Raw genomic sequence first — 17,709 nt, 5'->3', positions numbered from 1 at the left:
TTATTTATTGTTTCTAAAATACCGGTTTCGATGCATAGTGGCATCATCTTCGCTAGAAGTTACAAAGTGGGCAGGGTACATAACATAAAACTGTGTACATAACACATGCAATGCAAAGTACAAATGGTTAAAAAAAAATTATATTGTTAACCATTTGTACTTTGCATTGCATGTATTATGTACCCTGCCCACTTTGTAACTTCTAGCTGAAGATGATGCCACTACGCGTCGAAACCGGTACTAGAAACAATAAATAACATGTTGTAAATATCATATACACATACTTAGTATTGAACAAATTGAACCTTTCCTCAATTCTAATTGTGAATCTCAGTTCAATACAGGAAAATGAAGTTCTTAACTTATAATAGTTGAGGATAGTTAACCCAAACTTGGTGTCGTTTATTTGCTCTTAACCTACTGAATCTACAGTACATCCTTCATAGGTTATGAGTGCATACAGAAAGTGAACTGGTAAGTATTGCTCAATAACACGTTGTTTATTTCATTTTATTGTTTCAAAAATAGGAAGATTTTTTCTTGAATTTCATCACATATACTGCGCCACGGTCTAAGTGAAAAAAGGCATACATATCTACAGTTACAATGTGAATTGACCATTAAATTTTAGATCTTAAATTAAAAACATCCATTAAAATGGTTACAGGAAAATGTACCTAATCACTTATTTATGACACATACAGTCGAACCACCTTAGATTCTCCGGCCGTTTGTCCTATTCTTCGCCTGTATTTATTTCTCTAAATTTGGTTATACGAATTTCTCGAAGCAAAAAATACTCTGTAACTCGAATTGTGTGCAATACGGCATTTGTGGTTTGTGAGCAACAGTTAACAAGTAAAGAAAGGGTTACAGTGAAGCTGGAAACATATATGACGGGAACCGAAAAACTCAAACTTCTAGTGATCGACAAAGTGGCAAAGCCTCGCCGTTTCTCGGGTGTAAATTAATTGATGGTCTTGTACGAAAGCAAGCCCAGAAGTCCGGGATGACAAGCTCCATTTACGAAACTCGGCTGCGTATTATTGACGCGAAGTTTCAATGGGAAGGGAGGAAAGGTTAACTGCAACAAACAGAAGAGTTTAACGGATTTTTTTTTCCAAACTTGTTAACGGAGCTATGTTTCTTGTTTCACTACTGTATGTACTGCATCCTGTCTTCTAAAAAGTTACTATAATAAGTGTTATAATAATTTTTTTTTCTAGTGCCTTTACGTCGCACCGACACAGATAGGTCTTATGGCGACGATGGGATAGGAAAGGCCTAGGAGTTTCAAGGAAGCGGCCGTGGCCTTATTTAAGGTACAGCCCCAGCATTTGCCTGGTCTGAAAATGGGAAACCACGGAAAATCATCTTCAGGGCAGCCGACAGTGGGATTCGAACCCACTATCTCCCGGATGCAAGCTCACAGCCACGCGCTCCTAACCTCACGGCCAACTCGCCCGGTAGTGTGATGCCGTAAAATAGTTTCTTTGTATATGTTTAACTAGTAGATACATATGATTCAATTATGTGCTATACATGCTGGTGGCCATGATCGTTAATGCGCTGAAGTCTAAACGGTCTGACACCGAGGTTAGCCGGTTTGAGTCCCGTTGGTTGAAAAAATTTTCACCATCAGAATGTTGGCCGGCAGGGTAGGGGAGATGGTGGTATAGAATTTCTAATCACTAGATTGTGTACCAAAAGCCTGGATTAAATTCCAAACCTCTCCGCAGTGCTCATATTGAGTGAGGGCACATGACGCTGTTGATGGTGATTCGTCCGTCGGATGGGGACGTTAAGCCTTGAGCAGACCCCTTGGTGCTATTCGACAAGAGTAGGCTATGTGCTGGCACCGGGTTTCACCCTCTCCCTACTATCATATAGCACGTCATTCATTTCATCTCATTAACTACTCTGATAAGGTTGACGTCAGGAAGGGCACCCGGTCATAAAAACCCGCCACGACAGATTCATCTCGCCTCATACCCGACCCCGTAGGGAAACGGGACAAGGGTTAGACAAACAAACACATGCTCAAAAACGGTATTCTCTATATCTCGAAATTTCGATAACTGAAAATAAAATTTATATCCCGAGCTGATTCCCATAATAGTACCCTTCATTAGACTGTAAAATGAACGGAAATTTAATTTTATAGGTATCTCTGAACACTTGGAAATAATGTTTGTTATGTTTTTTGGCCATAACGTGAAGAGAAAATACCAGAATTTGGCACCGACACAACTCTCTGAAATACATTCAACTCATTAAAATTATGAAGTAAGAATAAACAAACATGCACTGAAATACGCGGAACTACAAAACAGATCGGTACGGTATGTTTCATACAATAACATAGGACTTTGACACGGGGAAAAGCACAGAAACGATGTTAATGGTGCGCGAACCACATGATAAGAAACTCATTTTTTCATCCCGATTAACTGAGTTGCTAGTGCTAGCTTGTAGGACGATTGCCATCCCAAATCCCCAGTCGTAAAGCACACATGCTGCTGTAGCGAGCAGCAAACATGATACACGAAGGCGACGGACGATACACTTGTGAAATAAAGCATAAAAACGCTTGAAAATCAGGTTCGGTAAATTACACAAGCTCATAAGAATTTACCCTTTATTCCAGGGGAAGACTGTACTGGAGGTTATACTGGTCAAAAATAGGAAAAATTAAAAATTAATCGGAAGAAGGGTTAAAAAAAACAGAAAGTTTCTGGGTAAATCGGAAGGGTTGGCAGGTAAGGGCTCGTAAATGAATGACTAGCTCTCAAGGAGCAAGGAGGAAAGAGTCGACTTGTAACTGAACGACTAGCTATCAAGGAGCCAGCTAGTTCTTACAAGAGTTGACTCTCATTGAGAGCACAGAGATAAGTTTTTTAAGGTTCAACCTTTTCAATACAAATTACAAGTTGTATAAGAGATTATTTACAACATTTATTTAATAATGGTACCGTTGTGAACATTTAAATGTCATCATCAGTGATAAAACACATTAATCACACAATGGAGAAGCAACATAATTAAAACTGACGTTGTGACACATTAATACATACAGTTTTTTACCAATAAAAGATTAATCAAAATTTTATTTTATAATTAAAATTTTGACATATTATTGATATATAAAAGTCTTTGAACTGCTTATTTACGCTGTGTGCTAAATAAAATAATTCTTTCTGTTGATCTCTCCAATGATTTGTTCAAAAGAGTCAGTTCATATCAGCCAGTAGAGATGGGGAGATTCTGAACGAGTGATTCATAATGAACGAATCATTGCACTGAACGATTGAATCATGATTCAGTGAACGAAATGAATCGACTCGTTTTTGAATCGAAATCTGAATCGAGAGACGGCTGCCACAACTCGTTCCCTGGTTCCTCGTTCGTTCTGACTCATATCGCCATTCGCCAAATCGGGAATCCGCCATTTTTGAATCAATGACAACATGTTAAGAACGACTCTGTTACTTCTTATTTAACCAGAATTAAAAGTCTCACAAGTCAAACACTCCTAACCTAACCTTACAGGATTTTTTTTTAAATAAGAAATTATGACGTCGTTTCATGTCACACACTTCACGGAACTGTAATATACATCCAACTTCCAGGTCGTTGCGAAATGTTAGGTTAAGTTTACTTCAAGGTTCCCGTTCTCGTTCTCGTGATCTACTGTGAACTAGTGATGGGACTATCGAATGAAAACTACCGAATTATTCGATAGTTGTCAACTACCGTTACAACCGATTGTTTCCTTTTGCATTCGGTTTTTCATTCGGATCGCAAATTCCAATTGTTTCCGCTAGTTAGCGCTGAAATCGCCACCTCTTTCGTCACGGAGTGGTCAGTCATTTATTATAAAAATGGCTGCGGTAGTTTTCAACATATAAGTGTACGCGCCAATTCACTCCGCTTCTGTGTATTTCAAGACGGTAATCAACCAAATCTCTAATGAAAATAAAATGCAATTACCAGTATACAGGCCTACTTATACGAGGGTTTGTGAGTAAATTAATGAGCACTTATTTTGAGCAACACTGATAGCGCAATGGGTAAATCAACGAGCTGCAAACTGTGGAAATGCAGGTTCGAGTCTTCCTCTTGGCGACTGTTTTTAACATAGGAATATTGTTTTATCAAGGAGAATTATTACCGTTTTATATTTCGTTAGTGAGTTATGCAGCCGTTTAAAGGAATTATTTATTCCGTACAACTGGTAACCAGTTCATTCCTCATTATGACCGGCGCGCATGCGTCATTAGCAATCTTTTGGTGCTAAACAAGTCATCCAACACGGCTTTATGCCAACTTTCAAGGTATCGTATCGTAATCTGTTTACCCTCCAGGGTCGGTTTTTCCCTCGGACTCAGCGAACGAACCCACCTCTACCGCTTCAAGGGCAGTGTCCTGGAGCTTCAGACTCTGGGTCGGGGGATACAACTGGGGAGGATGACCAGTACCTCGCCCAGGCGACGTCACCTGCTGTGCTGAACAGGGGCTTTGTGGTGGGATGGGAAGATTGGAAGGGATAGACAAGGAAGTGGGAAGGAAGCGGCCGTGGCCTTAACTTGGGCACCATCCCGGCATTTTCCTGGAGGAGAAGTGGTAAACCACAGAAAACCACTTCGAGGATGGCTGAGGTGGGAATCGAACCCACCTCTACTCAGTTGACCTCCCGAGGCTGAGTGGACCCCGTTCCAGCCCTCGTACCACTTTTCAAATTTCGTGGCAGAGCCGGGAATCGAACCCGGGCCTCCGGGAGTGGCAGCTAATCACACTAACCAGTACACCACAGAGGCGGACAACTTTCAAAGTACAAGCTCAAATTTATCATTCCATAGGCAGTCTATTGCCAAATGCTCATCAAGATCCTGAATTTTTGCAGATTTACTTTGTTGGTGAAGATGAAAGAGAAGCACTAATCTGACTCAAAGTTATATTATGATAAATGCAATTTTAATATTGTGCACTTTATCAATAGATAATCATGTTATAGTTTATATAAATACTTCCCATATACGAACCATGAACCTCTAATGATTGAACATTAACCTTACATGAATGGAATTATTTTAAAATTATTATATCCACTATATTTGTTCCTAGGAAAATATGTTGTCTTTTCATTTAGTTTAGTTTGCTGTATTCATATTACTTTAATATGTGGTGTCGTTACAATAAGGACATAACCTTCGTCTGAAATTACCTAGCATTTGTTATGAACAGACGATCTTACATTAATTAACTTGTGGTTAGGGACACAAAAATTCATTTTATATAAAATGAAGCATAATGACCACAATTACTTTAATCGGGACATTTTATCTTATTTTATAGAACAACGTATTTCAGTTTCCAATTACTTCACTCGAACATTGTGTAACGTTGGTTACTAGTCGTAGTGTTTATATTTCCGCTTATATTAACAAAACAAACATCTATACAAATCGGTAGTATAATACAACAATCCACTTTGCGGTAGTTACTAGCAAATGACTAGTTACTAGTACCGTACTACCGCAGTACAAAACGTATAGGCTATTACTACCGTACCGATTTTAAACCGAATGAAAACTATCGAATGTTTTCATTCGATAGTCAAGCCTCACAATCGGTAGTCTACCGATAGTTTAAAACATTCGATATTCCCATCACTACTGTGAACTAACTTGTGGAACATGGAAGCCTCCCCGTTCTCGTTCTCAGCCCTTAGTAAGAATCGATATTGTTTTTAAATCTTGCCATGTCATGAAGTATATATGCAAGTTGAAGTGAAACAGCTAACCATGACTTCTTTGTAGTATGTAGGCAATAAAAGACTATTAAGGTACGAAGGGAGCAAATAAAGCAAGGCATAAATCCTGCAAGTGATAGATTCTTCTGAATGTGATATGTAAACCAGCTACTATCTGACACATAACCTCAAGTATTTTTGAGGCTTTTTCGTAAATTGTTCCATATTTCCCCCTTTGGCGTTCGCCTTTCTGGTTTCTATGGTTACTCTGAGTAGCGGCAGAATATTAAGGGGCAACCGTACTAAAAACAGATAAATCACCGAGAAAGCGGCTGCGCGGTTTGGTTCACGTACCTGTCAGCTTGCACTCGGGAGATAGTGAGTTTTAACTCCACTGTCGGCAGCCCTGCTTGCTTCCTTCCTACTCATAGCCCTTTCCTATCCCATTGTCGCCATAAGACCTATCTGTGTCGGTGCGACGTAAAGAAGACTGTATTCTTTTAAAGACAGTCAGATGCTTTTATGTCGATGACGTAATGCCTTATTGGCTATTAAATAATAATGTTATTGGCGTTATTAAATAATAATGTTATTGGCGTTACGTCCCACAAACTACTTTTTTGGTTTTCGGCGACGCCGAGGTGCCGGAATTTTGTCCCGCAGGAGTTCCTTTACGAGCCAGTAAATCGATCGACACGAAGCTGATGTATTTGAGAACCTTCAAATTCCACCGGACTAAGCCGGATCGAACCTGCCAAGTTGGGGTCAGAAGGCCAGCGCCTCTACTGTCTGAGCCGCTCAGCCCGGCATAGTCTTCCGGTATTTACTGTTTATGAACCGTTAATCTTGTCAATTTGACCATGATCCATTTGAGGATGACATTACACCCATGTGGGTACAGATTTGTTTCCTATTATTTCACTGCCTACTACAGAGAGTTGCCTAAAGTTGCTAGCTAGTGACGTAGTGAGTATAGCTTACGAACATAATGAAAATTGTAAGGAATGTTAAGAATAATCGAAGTTCAAAAAACCGTAACTTAGCTGTTGCTTTGTCACGGTTGATTATTTCACAGTCAGGTCATCACGTTTACATTTGGTTTTATATATTTTTAAAATATTTCTTCAGTAAAAAAAAAAAAAATATTAAAGAACTGATGGTGAGCTGCTGTCAATATCCACTTTCGAATTGCCACAAAAATGTTCGTATATCTACTATAAATTTCAAATTCGATTGTCGTATAATTTCGTATGGTAGTTTCTTAAGTTTGGAAAGGATTAGTCGGACAGTTGCGTAGCATTTTTCGACTGTAACCTCTAAAAAGGATATTACTCTAGTTAAAATACTAGCGATTAACTACATTTCACTTCTTGTAACTTGTAAAGCAGTAGCAGTTATAAATAACATAACGGAATGGTTCATCTGAGTCCATAGTTTCGGTCACGTGTTAATGGAATGAACGAATCAAGTGAACGAATCAAATGAACGAATCATTTTTGTGAATCGATTCAAATGAATCGGTTCTTCAAAATGAATCAGATTCCCCATCTCTATCAGCCAGTCAGAACAGGAAGACCATCGCTGGTCACTTCACGAAGCAAGTTTACCAACTCGACAGGAATCAATGTTTACTATGAACATGGTTCGTGAGACAACATACACAAGCGATTTTGATTCGTGAACTTTGAAAAAAAGTTTGGCGAACCATGTTCCTATGTGTATAGGGCATTTTACTTGGAACATAACCTTACCTAATATTTTCTCAAGTAAAACATTGCTGGAAGAGCCATTTTCTTTCGATACATGTGAAACACAATAAGTACATAGATGTACATAAACAAACATATGGCTACAACTAGAAAAAAAAATACAATCCTACGCCCATCAAAATACTTATAAACAATACAATCACTCCAGAACCATAGCATTGCCATCGTTAACATGGTTGGTGTAGTGGAAATAATTAAAATATTTGCAAGATAGGGCCAAGACAGCCAGAGCAGTTCATATAGAGGTTTTTCACAATATGAGCTGCAACTCCCTTCATCACTTACACTTTGGCTCGCAGTACACACATTTGATTCTTACGTTCAGGAAATGCTACTTCAAGGGAACCGTTTATCTTGAGCTAATGCCTCTGTTTTCTACATCCAGCTATATCGACAAAGTGAACTGCGATAAGAGAAAATGGCGCTCTGACTAGACATCTACGGTAGCAGTACACAAATTCCACCATAGGACATGCGGAGTGAAAGAATTCCACGACCCTTGACCCAACTGTGTGTGCAAGCTTTGTGGTGTGACATGCGATAGATACCGCAGTTAAGATGTGAAAAGAGAGGGAAATCTCTGACAAAGTTCTGTACAGAGGAATAACTGTATTTCTGTATCATTAATAATGACCAGTGGCTGCAAGTAATCATTAATCATAATATTCCTTATACACATTTATGGCCAATTCTTTGAGGAGCTATTAAACATGCAACTACATTCAGTACACAAATAATTTAAAGCAATGCCGTCAAGTTCATTCACGCACACCACAAAATTTTATGATACAATGATACACCGTTTTATACTTGTTTTCAAATTTGAAATACACACAGTTTGACACCAGGGCACTATTTTATAAAAGATACAATTTTACAGGTGACAGGAAATTGTCAGACAGGTTTGCTTATTTTGTGTTTCATAAAAGCTAACAGGATTTTACGATTTTTCAAATGTCAGTTTCATAAAACTTCTGATCGGGCAGGTAAAAAAAGGTCACAAATTTGTCAAATTGTAGGCTGCATAATTGCATTATGAAACAGATATGACATAATAGTAATACAGTCTAACCTAGTCAGCGTTCGGGGACGGACGTATTGTGTGGAGGTGCCAGGAGAGTCAGCGTGGAATGTGAACGGTGTGTGGTATAGTAATTCGAGTGGGAAGAGGAAGATGATTGGAGTGGAGCAATATCGTGCAGCTATTGGGAGATGGCAGAGGAAAGAGGGAAAGGAGATAGCTAGAAATAAAGGAGGTATAATGGAAGCAAGAATGATGGACGAGATGATATTAGCGGCAGCGGTGATATTGGTACTACTAACTATAGGAGGTGTAGAGGTAAACCCTGGCCCGACTTCTAGTGGCAACATGAACTGGGAAGACGTGGAGGTCATAAAAAAAGTGGTGAAAGAAGTGGTGGAAGAAGTATGCCCGTTTGAGCAGCTTAAGAATATGATGGAGGAGCAAATGAAGGAATTTGAGCATATACGACGGTGGATACAGGGAAAAACAGACGAGATAATGAGCAAAGTGGAATCCAACGAGAGAGAGATTATAACACGCAAGACAAGAATAAGGGAGATGGAAGGAGATGTGGTGAAGCTGCGATCGGAAATTGAAGACTGTAACCGAGAACGGAGGAAGAAACACCTATTTATATATGGAGTACCGGAAGATAAAGTACTGACAACATACAAAGTAGTGGAGATTATCCAGAAAATGATGAGAATTAACTTTAGCGAAGTTGACATTGATGATGTGGAAAGGATAGGCAAAAAAGGGGTGACAGACCGATAAAACTGAAGCTGTTTTCCACCTTGATGGCGGAAGCAGTGTTAAAAGGTGCAGACAACATACGTAGCACAAAAATTTGGATCAAAGAAGACATTGGCAGAGAAGGGGTAAAGAACATTAACACACTGAAGAAACATTTGGCCAGGGCTAAATTACAAGGGTTGAGAGCCTATATTAAGGGTCAAAAATTAGTTGTGACTAACGGTATATGGACCAGAGTGTGGACTGCGAAGAAATTACGAGAGATGGAAAATGACAGCAAAGACGAAATGGTAGTGGGGAAAAGTGTGGAAGTAAGACAGACCAGAGACAGTAAAGTGGGCGAAGACGGACATGGAGGTAAAGAAAGAACCAAGGACAATAAAGCACCGGATCCAAGCTCGCAGCAAGAAAGAAAGAAAGGGATGGATGCGATAGCTGAAGTATTCGAAGTAGCGAACAGTGAGGTATTAGCAGAGATGAGGAGGGAAATAAGGGAGACCAGGGCAATATTGAAGGAGTCCAGAACGGAGGCCAGTCGGAAAGAAGAAAGAAGCAAACAGGAAGCGATTGTGGGAGTAGAAACGCAGGATGTAACAAGAGCACGCAAACGAAGCGAAAATACGACTGGGAGTCAGGAAGAAGAAGCAAGAGGTGCCCTAGTGAAAGGGAGAAGTTTGAGCCTAAGAGAGATATGGGGCAAAAAGAACAGAGAAGACGAAGGCATAGTGACAAGAAGTAAAAAAGGTAATCTGTAGTTGGAAGTAAATTGCTGCGTTCTGGAGAATAGTGGAGTGTGTGCATGTTATACATAGCCATGACAAGAGCGGTTAAATGACAAGTGGGTCTGAAGAGGCATGATACCAGATGGTGAAGTGTGTAGTGAATGAGGAAGAGAGTGTGTGTAACTAGGACAGGTGCTAAGGAGAAAGTGAATATATGGAGATGGTTGGAATATGAGCTGGGGCTCTAGTAGCCTAGTGATATGCGAGTTAATATGGTTTCATCTTAGCTGACGAATTGCTTGGGCTTTAAAGGTAACTAATATAGTGAAATACTAGATGCTGAAGTGTGATTACCAGTAGAGAATCTTAAGGTGTAGTAAATGGCACTCAGGCATTACAGTGGAGGTAACACGTAGTCAGGTGTGCAACATAAGTAGAATATAAGAAAGGTCAGTGTTCAAGAGAGAATGCGCTGAATGAGATCCCGGCCGGAAGCGATATACTCTGTGGCCTAAGTGCTGATTCAGCCCGACACAGCATTGTACTCTGCCCAGTTATATGTTGCCAGTTTTAGTTTCCCATTACTAGTATTGCCATATTGTCAAATAGATGGAATTACCTTACAGCAGTAGTTATATTAGTTTTCGTTTTATCCCTTTTTATCAATAGCAATATTGAGATCGTTGATATCTGAAAAGACATCAGTGAAGCATTGACATTTGATTATTATTATTTTAAATACTATCAGTTTTCGTTTTATCCCTGTTCTTAACAGCAATATTGAGATTTTTTGAGGTTTGGTTTATATATGAAAAGACAACAGTGACTTATTGACAATTGATTATTATCATTTCCAGTAACTTTTTTTTTTCGTTGTTAGTTACTTTTTACTATACGAGCTTTATGATATGTGTACAGCAACTTAAGCAGACTAGGCTAGGCATTATTATTTTTCTTCCGTAAAGGATCAATAAGGCTTCATCGCTGTAGATCTGGTAGAAAAATAAATATTACGATTATAATAGTAATAATAATAATAATGTTCTTGGCTTTAGGCCCCACTAACTACCTTTACGGTTTTCGGAGACGCTGAGGTGCCGAAATTTAGTCCCGCATGAGTTCTTTTTCGTGCCAGCAAATCTGCCGACTTGAGGCTGACTTATTATTTGAGCACCTTCAAATACCACCGGACTGAGCCAGGATCGGAACTGGCAACTTGGGGTCAGAAGGCCATCACCTCAACCGGCTAAGTCACTGAGCCCTGCCCACGTCCTTTATAAGCAAACCTCTAATGTTGGGAAATTCATTTTCGTAAATGTTTTGTAATTCAAATTCTCTTGCGTATAACGAACTCTAACAGAAGTAGTAGTAGTGACAGTAAGCCTACTGAAAAAATTGAAGTGAGACTGATCGCGGTTTTAGGCACCGGATTAACCTAACCTTCAACTCTGTATTCAAAGAGACATTTCGTATTAGCAAAACATCAGCTGAACACATTATCAATTCAGCACTTGGAGTCACAAACACGAATAAATTATTCACTCACACCTAAAGAGCAAATTGTGTATGTGCTGCATTGCCTGTTTAATAACAATATAGAGGTTAAATTTCAGCTTCGGATTTTACCGCTTAATTTGTACCACTTATAAGCAGCCATCGGATGCAGATCGAGCAGGCAGTGATTTGTACGTACCATATATAACAGTCGATCGGTTGTGCATCGCATTCAACTTGCATTCATTCATTGCTTCCCGCCTGGAGGCCTTGATGGTTAACCCTTAATCGGGCGCGTAGCGGTCTAAACGACCGACCTCTAAAAGTTTTGGTCAAGGAATCCGTCTGAAGGTCAGCTATGCCCCCCCTCCTCCAGACTATCGCCCCCAAGGGATCATCTAGCCACCTGATAGGGTAGCCCCTCCTCAGAGGCCCTGTAGACAGGAAGGTAGATGTTCGAGTCAGTCTGCGGTCTTTTACACTGATGCGCCCGTTAGTGTAACTTGAGTCTCGGTCATTGTGACCAGTACGCGGCCGGCTGTGTTTTACTAGATTCGTTTAGTTTCGTGTGCATATACATCTCAATATGGATCCTGCGGAAGAGGAAAGGATCCGATTATTGACAGAGAGTGTTGAAAAGGAAAAAAGTGAAAGAATAACTGCATTTTTGAAAGACAGAGACAAAGCTGTAGGATGCCTATTGGGAGAAGTTGATGAGGTAGCAGAAGATACTTCCAGACAGCAGCCACAAAGTGATGATGAAGGTGAAACTGACAATCTTCAGGTTAGTGACATGATACAAATAGTGAGCTATCTGGTGATGACGGATGCGGTACTGGTGTTTCTGAAGTGAATTTGACAGACATGGACGGTAAGACAGAATGGCGTACCCACCCAACATTCGCCAGGACTGGTCGTGGACCAGGTCATAATATTGTAACACGCCTTACAGGGCCTAAAGGTTTAGCCAGGAATATTGAAACTCCAATTCAAACATGTGCGCTATTTTTCCAGACGATATTGTACAAAAGATTGTCGACTATACCAATATTTGGTTAAAACAATGACAATAATTCTTCAGTGTGTTCACATAAACAAAATAGTGCAAAACTCAACTTGAATATGAACTCAAATATACCGTACGTAAAATAATGTATAATTCTCTCATATACAATTTTTTCACAAAGGTGGTTATTATGCTGTAAAATTAGAAGATTTCATTTGAAATACAAATATTTCTGAAAAAACCGTGTTTTAATTTATGATTAATCATGCCAGAAATATTACAGTGACAATGGATGAAGGAGAGGATAAATATATATCTGGTTCAAACAGCTTCCATTTTACAAACCAGAAAAAAAAAATAGAACGGAAAGTTATTTTTCTAAGCCTTCAAAATTTATTTGTGAATCAACTCAATTTTCAAGAAGTTCTTATTTTCTAATGCGGTCATTGAGTACGTAATAACGTTTTAAATATTATCTAAATAAACGTAAACTTACATGCAAAAGTATTAAACTTCAACATTTTTATTAGATTCCAAAGCCGTACAATAAATTATGAAAATAATCGCTGCGGTCTAAAAGACCGCGCGCGCCCGAGAGTGTTCGTTGGAAGAGCGCGCCCGATTGAGGATTAAAGCCGTGAAGCCTAAATGGTCTGGCAGCGTGGTTACCCGTCGGTCACCATCAGAATGTTGACCGGCAGCGTACGAGAGGTGGTGGTATACCGGTATATCACTAGATTACGTGATAACATGAAGTGAGGGCATATGACGCTGGTGACGTAAAGCCTTGGAGTCAAATGGAAAGACCTGCACCGCTACACCGGGTGAGCCACTACCGGCACGATATTGATATCAGGCATATCACTCTTCAGGTCTGATCGCCGTCATGAAACAGAAAACTGCCATGGAAATTGTAATTGTCCAGGTCCAAAGAGATCTGATTGGTCGCGGTCGGATTCACCCGAGCAGGACTGAAGATTCTTAAGACCTCGAACGCACGAACTGCCACCAGTCTCCTCTCCACAGCCCAGTGCCAAGCGTAGAGGTGTGTCGGTACTGGCGTACCGGTACGCGTCACCTAGTCTCCGAATGGAACAGTGACAACCTGCTCCAGGATCCCCTTCTCTCCCGGTCCACTGCTACTGTGGCAGTGTTGCGATGCGACTCGCAGTTTGCTGCTACCGGTCCACTGCTGTCTGCTACTGTGACAGTGTAGCGTTGCGACTCGCAGTTTGCTGCTACCGGTCCACTGCTACTGTGATAATGTAGCGCTGCGACTCGCAGTTGGCTGCTACCGGTCCACTGCTGTCTGCTACCGTGACAGTGTAGCGCTGCGACTCGCAGTTTGCTGCTACCGGTCCACTGCTGTCTGCTACTGTGACAATGTAGCGCTGCGACTCGCAGTTTGCTGCTACCGGTCCACTGCTGTCTGCTACTGTGACAATGTAGCGTTGCGACTCGCAGTTTGCTGCTACCGGTCCACTGCTACTGTGACAATGTAGCGCTGCGACTCGCAGTTGGCTCCTACCGGTCCACTGCTGTCTGCTACCGTGACAGTGTAGCGCTGCGACTCGCAGTTTGCTGCTACCGGTCCACTGCTACTGTGACAGTGTAGCGTTGCGACTCGCAGTTTGCTGCTACCGGTCCACTGCTACTGTGACAATGTAGCGCTGCGACTCGCAGTTGGCTGCTACCGGTCCACTGCTGTCTGCTACCGTGACAGTGTAGCGTTGCGACTCGCAATTTGCTGCTACCGGTCCACTGCTACTGTGACAATGTAGCGCTGCGACTCGCAGTTTGCTGCTACCGGTCCACTGCAGTCTGCTACTGTGACCTAATTGTGAGAGTCCTGCGCTGCGACTCGCAGTTTGCTGCTGTGACAGTCCTGCGCTGCGACTCGCAGTTTGCTGCTACCGGTCCACTGCTACTGTGACAATGTAGCGCTGCGACTCGCAGTTTGCTGCTACCGGTCCACTGCGACTGTGACAATGTAGCGCTGCGACTCGCAGTTTGCTGCTACCGGTCCACTGCTACTGTGCCAGTCCTGCGCTGCGACTCGGAGTTTGCTGCTACCGGTCCACTGCGACTGTGACAATGTAGCGCTGCGACTCGCAGTTTGCTGCTACCGGTCCACTGCTACAGTGACAGTCCTGCGCTGCGACTCGCAGTTTGCTGCTACCGGTCCACTGCTACTGTGACAGTCCTGCGCTGCGACTCGCAGTTTGCTGCTACCGGTCCACTGCTACTGTGACAGTCCTGCGCTGCGACTAGCAGTTTGCTGCTACCGGTCCACTGCGACTGTGACAATGTAGCGCTGCGACTCGCAGTTTGCTGCTACCGGTCCACTGCGACTGTGACAATGTAGCGTTGCGACTCGCAGTTTGCTGCTACCGGTCCACTGCTACTGCGACAGTCCTGCGCTGCGACTCGCAGTTTGCTGCTACCGGTCCACTGCTACTGTGACAATGTAGCGCTGCGACTCGCAGTTTGCTGCTACCGGTCCACTGCTACTGTGACAGTCCTGCGCTGCGACTCGCAGTTTGCTGCTACCGGTCCACTGCGACTGTGACAGTCCTGCGCTGCGACTCGCAGTTTGCTGCTACCGGTCCACTGCTACTGTGACAATGTAGCGCTGCGACTCGCAGTTTGCTGCTACCGGTCCACTGCTACTGTGACAGTCCTGCGCTGCGACTCGCAGTTTGCTGCTACCGGTCCACTGCTACTGCGACAGTCCTGCGCTGCGACTCGCAGTTTGCTGCTACCGGTCCACTGCTACTGTGACAGTCCTGCGCTGCGACTCGCAGTTTGCTGCTACCGGTCCACTGCGACTGTGACAATGTAGTGCTGCGACTCGCAGTTTGCTGCTACCGGTCCACTGCTACTGTGAAAGTCCTGCGCTGCGACTCGCAGTTTGCTGCTACCAGTCCACTGCTACTGTGACAGTGTAGCGCTGCGACTCGCAGTTTGCTGCTACCGGTCCATTGCGACTGTGACAATGTAGCGCTGCGACTCGCAGTTTGCTGCTACCGGTCCACTGCGAGCGTGACAATGTAGCGCTGCGACTCGCAGTTTGCTGTACCGGGAAGTGTTGTTACTGCTATTCGCAAACGGTCCAGTGACACAGCCGTTGTCGTCCCGTACCGTTAGGGAGGTTGTGACAAGAACAGGACGGAGACATAGCGGTATGGTGTTCAATATTTCATGTGAACGAAAGAAATCCACAGTAATCTACTTCAGCATTAAAACATTTCTAATAATAATAATAATAATAATAATAATAATAATAATAATAATAATAATAATATTGTGATTATTATTATGTCTGTTTTTCTTAACATAGTTAAAATACTGTATAGTTAAACGTCACTTTTAACACTATAACTAATAATTTAATCTGGCGAATATGATCAATGAACATTTTAAATTCACAACACTGAATACTTTTTAAAACGTCAGATATTTCAAAATGACCATCGGCGATTTCTAAACAACATTATAGGTGATTCACATGTCAGAATCTTAGGGAAGAATTGCACACAAAATAATATTATTTTCCTAGTTGTAAATAACTGGGTAAAAGTAATCGGATTACTTGTAGGCCTAATAGTTATTTTTTCCAGAAAGTCTATTGTAATTTTCTTCTTGAAATAAAATTTTTCCGGGCGGAGTAGCTTGGTCGGTACAGTGCTGGCAGGTTCGATCATCCTGGCTCAGTTGGATGGTATTTGAAGGTGCTCGGTCGGTACAGTGCTGGCAGGTTCGATCATCCTGGCTCAGTTGGATGGTATTTGAAGGTGCTCAAATACGTCGAGAAGGAATGAGCATCTTGGATATTTCCAAGACACTCATGTATGACTTTCATTACGACGTCATGAAACCGAAATACGGCGATAATATTGAAGTATGCTATGGAGATACGGATTCCCTCTTTTACAACATAAGAACTGAAGATGTATACAAAGATATAAAAACTATGATCAATCATTTTGACACAAGCGACTATCTTGAAAATGACATTTATCAGATGCCTCGCGTAAAGAAAAAAGTTTTAGGAAACATGAAGGATGAATATAGTGGAGAAATCATTGAGGAATTTGTTGGTTTGAGGTCAAAGATGTTTGGTTTGGTTCAAATACGTCAGCCCCGTATCGGTAGATTAAGAGGCACGTAAAGGAACTCATGCAGGACTAAATTTCGGCATCTCGGCGTCTCCGAAAATCGTAATAGTAGTTAGTGGGACGTAAAGTAAATAACATTATTATTAGTAGATTTACTGGCAAGTTAAAGAACTCCTGCAGAACAAAATATCGGTACCTCGGCGTCTCCGAAAACCGTAAATGTACTTATTGGGACGTAAAACAAATAACATTCTGTATGTATTTATTAATTGAAGATAAAAAAATATTTTCGATACTTTCAAACTACCACCAGTGTTAATGGTTATGAATTTCATGTTTTTGGTCCGTATTGAACTGAGAATAATATATAAGTAATAATAATAACAACTTAAACGTTTCCACCTTTTCAATACTAAAATATATTCATAAAATTATAAATTACACGGTACTAGTTTCGACCCATCTAGGGGTCAGCCGTAATTTTAGTATTGAAAAGGTGGAAACGTTTACGTTGTTATTATTATTACTTATATATTACCACCAGTGTGCCATTATCGAATCAGATAAAAGAGGTGTGATCATGACATAATCGAAGAACAGAGCAAACCGTGCGTCCGCTGACTACGTAAGCCTACTATGCTATGTTCCTCAGCTCCATTTGTGCTAGTATCCGCTGTCACTGGACCGGCAGCGCGTCACCGCGGAGCCATGCTCCTCAGCTCCATCTGTGGTTGGACCGGTTTGTCACTGTGTCACTGCTCCAGTGGAGCAGCTGGAGCAGTGACACATTATTTCTGGACCGTCACACCTCTGTCCTGTATCACAGCCATCTCTTCTCCCCTCGCTTACAAACCTCTGCCTCCTAGTATTGACTTGACCTCGAAGATGACTCATTTCTCGGGCATGGCAACTGCGTCACTATGGGGAAGTCCCTCGTCGCAAGGTTAACTTAGACAGATTTTTCTACGTAACTATATTATTAGAAAATGTGCGGAGAAAAATGTAAATTACATTTGTAATGAAGCCCGCTCGGAAACATTTGCTATCTACATCATGTTGCTAAGGCAAGGC

At 41.7% G+C, this 17,709-nt stretch overlaps 1 protein-coding gene across 1 annotated transcript in view; it reads right to left on the bottom strand.

Moving 5' to 3' along the window:
* Positions 1-17,709, bottom strand: part of RNaseX25 (Ribonuclease X25) — a 221,402-nt gene that overhangs the window by 118,946 nt on the left and 84,747 nt on the right. The gene's annotated exons all lie outside the window — the stretch shown is intronic.

This window comes from Anabrus simplex, chromosome 9 (assembly GCF_040414725.1).
Source record: "Anabrus simplex isolate iqAnaSimp1 chromosome 9, ASM4041472v1, whole genome shotgun sequence".
Lineage (NCBI taxonomy): Eukaryota > Metazoa > Arthropoda > Insecta > Orthoptera > Tettigoniidae > Anabrus > Anabrus simplex.
Note: the sequence above shows the minus strand (reverse complement) of the source record. Positions and strands in the feature narration are given on the sequence as shown.